Source organism: Oncorhynchus keta, chromosome 17 (genome assembly GCF_023373465.1).
Source record: "Oncorhynchus keta strain PuntledgeMale-10-30-2019 chromosome 17, Oket_V2, whole genome shotgun sequence".
Lineage (NCBI taxonomy): Eukaryota > Metazoa > Chordata > Actinopteri > Salmoniformes > Salmonidae > Oncorhynchus > Oncorhynchus keta.
In genome coordinates, this window is record NC_068437.1 from 52,738,374 (window position 1) to 52,749,757 (window position 11,384).

Consider the following 11,384-nt stretch of genomic DNA (forward strand, 5'->3'; position numbering starts at 1 on the left):
CCTTCCATTTGGTAAATCTGACCACAATTCTATCCTCCTGATTCCTGCTTACAAGCAAAAATTAAAGCAGGAAGCACCAGTGACTCGGTCTATAAAAAAGTGGTCAGATGAAGCAGATGCTAAACTACAGGACTGTTTTGCTATCACAGACTGGAACATGTTCCGGGATTCTTCCGATGACATTGAGGAATACACCACATCAGTCACTGGCTTTATCAATAAGTGCATCGAGGATGTGACTGTACGTACATAACCCAACCAGAAGCCATGGATTACAGGCAACATTCGCACTGAGCTAAAGGGTTGATCTACCGCTTTCAAGGTGCGGGACTCTAACCCAGAAGTTTACAGGAAATCCTGCTATGCCCTCCGACGAACCATCAAAAAGGCAAAGTGCTAATACAGGGCTAAGATTGAATTCTCATTGACGGGGCTGTCGTGGAGCAGGTTGAGAGATTCACGTTCCTTGCTGTCCACATCACCAACAAACTAGAATGGTCCAAACACACCAAGACAGTCATAAAGAGGGCACGACAAAACCTATTCCCTCTCAGGAGACTGAAAAGTCTTGGCATGGGTCCTCAGATCCTCAAAAGGTTCTACAGCTGCAACATCGAGAGCATCCTGACCGGTTGCATCACTGCCTGGTACGGCAACTGCTCGGCCTCCGACCGCAAGGCACTACAGAGGGTAGTGTGTATGGCCCAGTACATCACTGGGGCTATGCTGCTTGCCATCCAGGACCTATACACCAGGCGGTGTCAGAGGAAGGCCCTAAAAAATTGTCAAAGACCCCAGCCACCCCAGTCACAAAAAGGCTTCTCAACAGTTTTTACCCCCAAGCCATAACAGGTCATCAAATGGTTACCCGGACTACTTGCATTGTGCCCCCCTGTGGTGTCCAGACAACCACCACCCGCCACTCTTTTACACTACTGCTACTCTCTGTTCATCATATATGCATAGTCACTTTAACCATATCTACATGTACATACTACCTCAATCAGCCTGACTAACCGGTGTTTGTATATAGACTTGCAACTGTATATAGCCTCTATACTGTTGTTTTTCACTGTTGTTTTTATTTCTTTACCTACCTATTGTTCACCTAATACCCTTTTTGTACTATTGGTTAGAGCCTGTAAGTAAACATTTCACTGTATTCGGCGCACGTGACAAATAAACGTTGTTTTCTTATGCAGTATGAATGTCTATTGTGCATTATAGCCTATCAGACGAGCTAAATTACATCTACGCTCACTTCGAGGCAAGCAACACTGATAGAAGCCTATCAGCTTCTAGAAACAAAACATTATCATTATAGTGACCAAATAGAATATCGATAAATGATCATCACATCAATACCATTTAATATTTAAAAACCACCGATTAAACAAAATGCATAGACATTGCTTGTTGAGCAATCTTTTAGAGTAGTTGCCTCAAATATGTACCTCTCAGAAGAATTCTTTAGCCAATGGTTACAAGCCACGATTTTCATGTATTAAGTTTTACATGGAACACGTCTATTGGGAGAAAACGTCCTGTAGATTGTGAAATGTCCTGCTGCTATTGGCTGTGTTTTGTGCGTGGTGCCCTATGATTGGTCCGTCTTGGGGGGGGTTATTAAAAGGGGTGCTTTTGTTGGGGAGCTGGATCTGGTCATTCTTCCTTGTCAAGGCGGTTGTGTGCGCTCTTTTATACGGCTGAGGTATAAGTTGTTAACCCTACGTCTTTTGTCTGACGATAATTGTAACAAAATGAAGCGGATTTGGTTTATTGGGCTGGTCTGTGCACTTTTAGCATTCGGTGAGTATCCGAGGATCTTTTTATTTTATTAGCATCGCTGTTAGCCGTGTCTATCCATACGAGCTAGCATTTGAACTTGGTTTCCCTTTTATTGCTAGCCAGCCTTCTGAATCGTGAGCTTGTATTTCACATTTTTTTTTGTAAATAGTTAAATACGGAAACCACTAGGCTTTTTGCATTAAAAAAAATAACAATTTGTGATTTATTCATTGAATTTGATTCTGGGAGATCTTCTTACAGCTTCACACGTTTCTGGAAGGCTCCTTGTAAGCTAAGCAAACATCCTGTTCCTAGTTAGCAACCACCGATCACAACGGTTAACGGCTGCTCATCCCCTCTAGCGTAGCTAGTTGCTGATATCTGTATTTCCTGTCATTTTGGCTAACTAAGGAATACAGCTAGATATAGATGGATAGATATTTATAGCCCGTGACTGAATTATACCATTTTGTTTCTGTCAGGTTGAATAGGCCACATCTCCTTTTTGATTTCTTGTTTCAAACTCAATGTAGTTAACATCTTCAGTTTGTAACTCAACGGGGAAACTACATTCTTTCATTAGGCCGTTGTTGACAGTCCCAACGTGTTTTGTTTGTCAGCACTCAAGCTTTCAAGACGTAACACACAAAATACAGACAACCATCCCTGTATCATGTATTTCACGTCATATGATGCCAAATGTATCATACTGGATGATTTCTGTATTGAGTTATTATCTTGAAAGATCCAAAAATGTTTGTCAGCACTCAAGCGAAGGTCCACAACAGACTTAATAGTTTTTGGGTTGGAGTTTTCCATGAGTTCACCTACTCTGTTTCTATGCAGCATCTGTGAGAGCAGAAGACGAGCTTGACATCGACGGCGCTGTGGAGGATGATCTGGGAAAGAGCCGAGATGGATCCAAGACGGATGACGAGGTGGTGCAGAGGTAGGTCAGAGGGAGAAACTTTAACCAGAAACTAGACTCTTGAGGGGTGGTCCCAGCCTCCATTACTGATGTGTGTTTGGTCGTGGCACAGATCCGACACAATTGTTTGGGAACCTTAAAGTGAAACATGACAGGAGTCGTCTACAGGGCAAAGAAAAATGACGATCAGTTGCAGCGACAGTTCAGCGTGACTGCAACTGACCCGTTGAATATCATTGATCTGTCTCTGTCCTCAGAGAGGAGGAGTCAATCCAGCTGGATGGGCTGAACGCAGCTCAGATCAAAGAGATTAGAGAGAAGTCAGAGAAACATGTCTTCCAGGCAGAGGTCAACCGCATGATGAAACTCATCATCAATTCGCTCTACAAGAACAAGGAGGTGAGTGGCGTTAAAGTTCCAGGATTCCCGGACACTTCCCCATCCTTCCCTTGTCCTCCTGTCTGTGTGTTGGATCTTGAGACGGTTAATATTATGACTCCAGATTGTATAGTCAGTAAAAGTTGAGTGGATCCAACCCAGAGGTTAACGTTGACAGTAACCATCCTGTCCTCTTGTCTGTAGATCTTCTTGAGGGAGTTGATCTCCAATGCTTCTGATGCTTTGGATAAGATCAGACTGATGTCTCTGACCAATGAGGACGCACTGGCAGCCAACGAGGAGCTCACCATCAAGATCAAGGTGTGTTTCATTGGTCACGTCCTTAATCTCAATTCCTCGCACTCTTCTCAACCGTACTGGAGATGGTCCAAGGTCCTTCCCCTTAGCCCTTCTCCAATGTGTTTTGAGGCTGTTAATAAGAGGGGACTGGAGGAAACTTGAATTGGAGGAAGGGTTAGTCTTTGAAAGATATTTGACTGATCATTCTGCTTTGTAAGACATGGAAATTACTACTAAAATATCATTAGGACTTCTGAGGTTGATCTCACCTGTTCTCTTCGTGGTCTCCCTAGTCTGACAAGGAGAAGAACATGCTCCACATCACAGACACTGGTGTCGGCATGACAAAAGAAGACCTGATTAGAAACTTGGGTACCATCGCCAAGTCTGGCACCAGCGAGTTCCTGAACAAGATGACAGAGGTTGAAAGTGAGGGCCAGTCCACCTCGGAGCTGATTGGACAGTTCGGCGTGGGCTTCTACTCCGCCTTCCTGGTTGCTGACAAGGTGATTGTGTCTTCGAAGCACAACAACGGCACGCAGCACATCTGGGAGTCCGACTCCAATGAGTTCAGTGTGATCGAGGACCCCCGTGGAGACACCCTAGGAAGGGGCACCACCATCACGTGAGTGTCTCAGAGTACATTTGCTATGGTTACATTTTATTCATTGAACAGATGGTTATCCAGAGCGACTTACAGTTGATAGCTTGGTGATACAACCACACATCAGTCATATTAAGTACTTCATTTTTTTTGTACTTCCAAAAGTGAAAACTGGCATTCCTAGACAGCCACAAGCAAATGCTCCTAGTATTTAAAAGTTTTTGAATACCAGGCTATGGTTATTCATACAGTGGCCATGAATTAAATGAATTTGTGTAGCGTTATAAGATAATAAAGGACAAAATCCCTCAATGAAATTCAAAACACGAACTACCATGACCTCGAATCAATTCTATTTTGACTTGACTCGTGTTTTTGACACTGACGAGGTTCTATCCGGTTGTCTTTCTGATTGGTCCAGGTTGGTGATGAAGGAGGAGGCTACAGACTACCTGGAGCTGGAGACCATCAAGAACCTGGTCAGGAAGTACTCCCAGTTCATCAACTTCCCCATCTATGTCTGGTCCAGCAAGGTATTGGGAGTGGAACTATACTATTTTTCCTGTCCCCTCCATCTGCACTGATGGCAATTTACAGGTTGAAATAATATGGTGAAATCGAGCTTATTATAGATAAAGGAGATAAAGGTTTTGAGACCAGTTTGTCAAAGGAACAAACTATGGTGAACCATTGTAGCAGTGAGCTGTAGGAATAACATTTAGCCATTTTTCCCTTCTCCTCCTCCACCTGCCCAGACTGAGACTGTTGAGGAGCCCATCGACGAGGACACCGAGGCAGAAGAGAAAGATGCCACTGAGGATGAGGTAGAGGTGGAAGAAGAGGAGGATGAGAAGGAGGACAAGCCAAAGACGAAGAAGGTAAAAACAAACAGCTTGACTAGTTTTAGTTTCCCAAACTTCTCCTTCTGTACAGTTCCGTTTATTTTATCTATTCAAATGCTAACACAACAAAATACAAATTAGTTATCAATTGGTGTCTTATTTTGGATGTTTTTTGTTTTTTTTTATAAACCCAAAACCACTTCCATGCCTTTGGTCCAGGTTGAGAAGACTGTGTGGGACTGGGAGCTGATGAACGACATTAAGCCGATCTGGACGAGACCAGCCAAAGAAGTAGAGGAAGACGAGTACAAGGCTTTCTACAAGACCTTCTCCAAGGTATGCAGCCTGCGACCCTGACTTCCTTCCAGAGACTTCTTCCTCGCCGAACCATCCATTTTAGTTTGCTCTTCGGGGGCAAGACTGGGTTCATGTGAAACCTTTTGACAACTGTTGACATGACATGGGCTTTATAAATACCTTTTTTTGATTGGTGTTCTAATTTGATTGATTTGTCCCCCCCACCAGGACACAGATGAGCCCCTGTCCCATATCCACTTCACAGCCGAGGGTGAGGTCACCTTCAAGTCCATCCTGTTTGTCCCTGCTGCCGCACCCAGGGGCATGTTCGACGAGTACGGAACCAAGAAGAACGACTTCATCAAGCTGTTTGTCCGTAGAGTCTTCATCACCGATGACTTCAATGACATGATGCCCAAATACCTGAACTTTGTCAGGGGAGTGGTGAGTGAGTCTTACATAGCTTACATTATGTAACTAATATAACACTTGGTACAGCAGGGTTTTTAAAAATGTATTCTGAATTGGAATTGACCCCTGACCCTGCTGTACAGTTAAAAATGACTTTGTTCATTTTAATCATGTTATTACTTTCTCTGAGTGATTAATGATTGTTTTATTAGGTGGACTCTGATGACCTGCCCCTGAACGTGTCTAGAGAAACCCTGCAGCAACACAAGCTGCTCAAGGTGAGTGTCCTCTAATTAGACAAGTTACCTGTTTCGGGTCAGTTTGGTGCCTAATGAAGATATGATTTGAACAGAATGACTTATTAACCATCGTAGTGAATGATGTGAGCTTTAGTAACTAAACTTTCCTCCATCCAGGTGATCCGTAAGAAGCTGGTTCGTAAGACCCTGGACATGATCAAGAAGATCGCCGAAGAGCAGTACAACGACAAGTTCTGGAAGGAGTTTGGCACCAACATCAAGCTGGGTGTTATTGAGGACCACTCCAACAGGACCCGTCTGGCCAAACTGCTGCGTTTCCAGACCTCCAACAGCGACACGGTGCTGGCCAGCCTGGAGCAGTACGTAGAGAGGATGAAGGACAAGCAGGACAAGATCTACTTCATGGCCGGGACCAGCCGCAAGGAGGTGGGTAATGGTACACTGTATAGGCTCCCGCGGCGGCCTGGTGTTGGCGGCGGCCATACGTAGAGATGGAGAAGCAGGACCAGACATACTTCATGTCTGGAACTAGCTAAAAGGAGGTGGGAAGAGTTGACCGTGAACTGGGTTAATTTAAACTATCTTTTCCCTTGACTTTCCCTCTTTCCCTCCATTTCTTATCTTCAACTCTGTTTTCCAAATGACGTTAACCTGTAGTGACACCCCACCCCGTGAACGCGACCATTGTCATCTGACACTAATTAAAAAAAATACTGCCCCCAAACAGAGGTTAAGGTAACCTCTCTGAATGAAACCACGCAGTGGGTTCCAATCTGCTCACTACCCCCTTCCCCTGAGATGTTTGCAGATCTGTAAGGTGTAAACAATCTAGTGTAATTTTAGGTTAATGTTCCTCCTAACCTTAAGTCTTCCCTTGTGTAATGTCTCCCCCCCCCCCCAGGCGGAGTCTTCTCCCTTCGTAGAGAGTCTGTTGAAGAAGGGTTATGAGGTCATCTACCTGACCGAGCCAGTAGATGAGTACTGTGTCCAGGCCTTGCCAGAGTTCGATGGCAAGCGCTTTCAGAACGTGGCCAAAGAGGGCATCAAGTTTGACGAGAGTGACAAGGCCAAGGAGACAAGGGAGGCCCTGGAGAAGGAGTATGAACCTCTCACCACCTGGATGAAGGACAGTGCCCTGAAGGACAAGGTAACATATAAAAACAAAATATTTCACCTTTATTTAACCAGGTAGGCTAGTTGAGAACAAGTTCTCATTTACAACTGACCTGGTCAAGATAAAGCACAGCAGTGTGAACAGACGACAGTTACACATGGAGTAAACAATTAACAAGTCAATAACACAGTATAATTTTTTTTAAACAGTCTATATATATATTGTGTGCAAAAGGCATGAGGAGGTAGGTGAATAATTACAATTTAGCAGATTAACACTGGAGTGCTAAATGATCAGATGGTCATGTGCAGGTAGAGATACTGGTTTGCAAAAGAGCAGAAAAGTAAATAAATATAAACCGTATGGGGATGAGTTAGGTAAATTGGGTGGGCTATTTACCGATGGACTATGTACAGCTGCAGCGATCGGTTAGCTGCTCAACATACTTAACATGAAGGGAAAAGGTCCAACTTCAGCCCACTCAAGAGAAATAAAAAAAACATTCTCAAATGAGAATCTGGCCTTCAATGTTTTTGGATGAAATGATAATGTGGACAACCTTTTATCTATTTTTGACAATGTGTCCTTTGTTCTCTTGTAGATTGAGAAGGCCATCCTGTCCCAGAGGCTGACCAAGTCCCCCTGTGCTCTTGTAGCCAGCCAGTACGGCTGGTCTGGTAACATGGAGAGGATTATGAAGGCTCAGGCCTACCAGACCGGGAAAGACATCTCCACGAAGTAATTAAGGCTTCTGTTTGAGTACCACGAACACTTCCCCATTCCTACTTTGTGAAAGGATCCAAATGTTATCATTGATATTTTTTTATTTCAAGATCCTACTTGTGCTTCAGGTTTCTTAATTCTCTCGCTCTGTTTCCAGTTATTATGCTAGCCAGAAGAAGACATTAGAAATCAACCCGAAGCACCCTCTCATCAAGGAGATGCTGAAACGTGTTTCTGTAAGTGTTCACATAACCTATAATGCATAAACCTTGTGACATTTCTGTCGTATTTGATTCTCGGGGGGGCAGCCAATGAGGATCAAGCTAGAGGATGTTCTCTTCCATCAGTTGAATGATGTCTGTGCTCCTCTGCAGTGCTGCTTGTGGTGACGTCATATTGCTGAGTGTTCAATTCTCATCCCTTCTATTTCTCTCACCTGCAGACGGGTGGCGAGGACCAGACTGCCTCAGACCTGGCCATGGTGCTGTTTGAGACAGCCACGCTGCGTTCGGGCTACCAGCTCCAAGACACCAAGGCCTACGGAGACAGGATCGAGCGCATGCTGCGGCTCAGTATGAATGTGGACCTCACCGAACAGGCATGTCACAGCCTTGCAAAATACACAATAAGACTTGATCCACTCTAAATTCTGTACCTGAGTGGTGCTGTAGCCAAGCGTTTCCGTCCAGTACAGTGATTTAGCCCTTGCCAAGCACACCTGACTCAATCATCAAGCCCTCATAACTTTTGTCTGGGGCTACAACATGTCGCTGTGGGGGGACTGGAGGACTGGAGACAGGGAAGGTGTTGCTCAGGGCTTATCCCACCTGTTTGAAAAATAAATGCAGTGTTACTCTGATTTTTACATACTGAGGAAACTAAATCTAATCCTGTTTTGCCCCTTGCAGGTTGAGGAGGAGCCGGAGGAGGAGCCAGAGGAGGAGCCGGAGGAGGAGCCTGAAGAGCCAGCAGAGGATGAAGCGACTGAGGAGGAAATTCCAGATGAAGAAGCGGTGCGTCTCACAGATCACATGTTTTGGGAAATTATGTTAATGTTTTTTATAGTTCCGATAACTTCCTTCCCATCCAAATGTTTGGTGGACCAACATGTGAAACTCGGCTTTGGTTATTAGCTGAGATCCGTGAGATCACTCCCACGAAGGCCAACTTTGAATCATTGCTATACCAGGCTTATAAGCGCTGTGCACCAGAGGCGGCTGATAGGAGGAGCTAGTGGAGAGCAAGCTCATTGTCATGGCTGTAATGGTATCAAAACGAAGGAAACCACATGTTTGACTCTGTGCCATTACAGTGAGCCCATCCTCCTATAGCTCCTCCCTGCAGCCTCATCTGCTGTGCCCAATAGCCTGGGGTAGAGGTTCTAATTTGCATATTCATAGTTTCAATTGATGCCTTGTTTTGCATGGATTTGGTTAATGATGGTGAAACTCCAACCAACCTCTCTCTCTCTCTCTCTGGCCAACAGGCAACTGACAAAGATGAGTTATAAAGCACTGTAAATGAGGAAGGGTGTAATGATGGACCTATCCTGGAGCTGAGCCACAACAAAGGCCGAAGTCCTAACCGGAGACCCAGACGGAATTACACTTCTGTTCGTGTTTGTTTCTACTCCATTATCTGTTAAGTGAAAACAATAATGAAATGTAGGTGTGATTCTGTCTGTCTAGCCAAGACCACCTGTTGGCTAGGATACCCAACAGCCACCAATCAAGACTAGTCTGGTCCCACATCTGTTTGTGTGCTCTTGCCCAACAGATCTGAGACCAGGCTAAGTCGAGGCCATCGGCCACTTTACTCACTCTGTGGAGGGTCCTGATGGGATGAGATTTTTTTTTGAAAGGCTGTTTTTTTTGTTTCTGTTTTGTTACATTCCTCATGATTGTAAATTTGTTAATATTTAACTGAGCTGGAAAAGATGTGATCGACAATGTCCCTTGATCCCATTGAATAAATATTTCCTTGAAAAAGGGGGCTACTGTCTGTGATGAATATAGTTGGACTCTTGGTACGGGTGAAGTTATACTAAACTAAATACTACTTATTGAATAAAGCAACTTGTCTACAAATAAGACCGAACATACTGTTGAGGCTGTTCCCATTTTTAAAGATGGACTCTGCGATTTAGATACACAAAATTAACTGCTTTGGTGGGTCAATTAATCTGCTGTTTTGCTCCACATCCTGTTGCTACCACGTGGTCAGTGGGCTAATATAGTAGGCTACAGGGAGGGTATTAAAAGCCATGGGGTGTTTTTTTATTTTATTTTTTTATTTAAGCTCAAAATACTTTAGTTCTGAATGTTCAGTGGTATAGTGCATTTCAGTTTTAAAAGCCTGTATTCTACCAAATGCAATGACTAGGGCAACGATAGGGCTTCCTAGTTCCTCAGCTTCCATGCCTACTGCTATCTAGGTGGAGTCTCTCTACACGTTGGTGTTTGTAGCTGAATCAGCTCCAGAACGGCGGTGAATGCACATTTTAGAGTCTGGCGCTTTTATGCATACTTCTAACGGTTGTAGTTGAGAGTAAATGACGTCCACAATCTTAAGTTTAGTCAGTCGATTTTATTGGGTGTTTTATAGTTCTAATGGTTCAAGAGCAGTGGCCTATACAACTTTTTTGCACTTTTTTTTTTTAGACTTTGTTCAAAAGGTGTAAATGGTCTCAAAACGCTGCAGACAAACACGCGTTTCAGACCGGTCTGCACATGTTTAAAGTGGCGTCTCTAGCTTTTCAAGGCTGAAGACTAGTTCTTCAACGTAAATGTAGTAGTGACTGGGATTTCTCATTCAAGTCTATGGCACCTGAAATGCATAGGGATTCGTGCACATATGGTTGTAGACAAGTGTAAGTAACGTTTTACATTTTATCAGTCTGGACTCGTTTTGGTGTTGGCATCTTTTAGGGTTTTGGCGCGTGAAGTTCCAGTGGACTAAGTATGAAGTTTCTATAATGGTGCATTGCTTTCAGCATGCACACCTACGTATTGACGGCACAAATCTGATCTGATCTTTCTGTAAAACTATTCAACTAATTAAACTTTATTTTAAACCTACCTCATCCGGTGTTTTGTCAACCTATGTGGGGGGGGGGTTATTGAAAGGTTGAGTTCCTTCTAGTCATTGACCAGTGGTGTATTCCACTAGTGGCCTTGCCCTAGATACCAAACTAAGGTATCTAAGGAATCCGATCATGTTTATTAATTACTGTTTTTAGCTGTAAACAAAGCACTTTTCAGATATTCTCTGATCAATATTCCATTTTAGTGAATCAAATTTTACATGTGCAGAACGAAATGTTGCAGATATCTCCAAAAAGTCCTCTTTGTGAACAGTGGGCACACCTCTCCTCAAAAATGGTCTTTGTTGTATACACAGGGACGAGTTCAGAGTCTGATCACAATCAGCTCTGTTTAAATATGTTGGAGAATTCAGTCCTCCATCTGAGTTTAACACAAGGTAGAGGAAATGGCTCATACTTACAGTTGGTGTGACTCGCATATCAGAAGGTAAAGACCATAAACTCCTGTATCTACCAACACAACAGGACTCTAGCAACACAGCCTACAGTAGAGTAGAAAGTCTAGCCTTCCAGTAACCAAACTGTGATAGTCCCAAGTAGAGAGTACACACTCAAACTTACTTTGGTGTAGCATAAGGCTTTTGAGAGGATACTTGAGAGAAATGGACAAGGATTTCAAACTCCTACTGAGCCTGA

The 11,384-nt window shown here is 43.7% G+C and overlaps 1 pseudogene across 1 annotated transcript in view; it reads left to right on the forward strand.

Moving 5' to 3' along the window:
• The first annotated feature begins 1,640 nt into the window (after window positions 1-1,640).
• The window catches only part of LOC118374845 (endoplasmin-like), a 77,592-nt pseudogene continuing 67,848 nt past the window's right edge, over window positions 1,641-11,384 (forward strand). Inside the window, exons 1-16 of the transcript XR_008066958.1 lie at window positions 1,641-1,809; window positions 2,635-2,737; window positions 2,974-3,115; window positions 3,299-3,415; window positions 3,688-4,019; window positions 4,420-4,531; window positions 4,754-4,876; window positions 5,060-5,176; window positions 5,366-5,581; window positions 5,761-5,826; window positions 5,965-6,234; window positions 6,710-6,955; window positions 7,524-7,660; window positions 7,803-7,881; window positions 8,088-8,247; window positions 8,609-8,658. The product of XR_008066958.1 is annotated as an endoplasmin-like (transcript). The remainder of the gene's footprint in view (window positions 1,810-2,634; window positions 2,738-2,973; window positions 3,116-3,298; window positions 3,416-3,687; window positions 4,020-4,419; window positions 4,532-4,753; window positions 4,877-5,059; window positions 5,177-5,365; window positions 5,582-5,760; window positions 5,827-5,964; window positions 6,235-6,709; window positions 6,956-7,523; window positions 7,661-7,802; window positions 7,882-8,087; window positions 8,248-8,608; window positions 8,659-11,384) is intronic.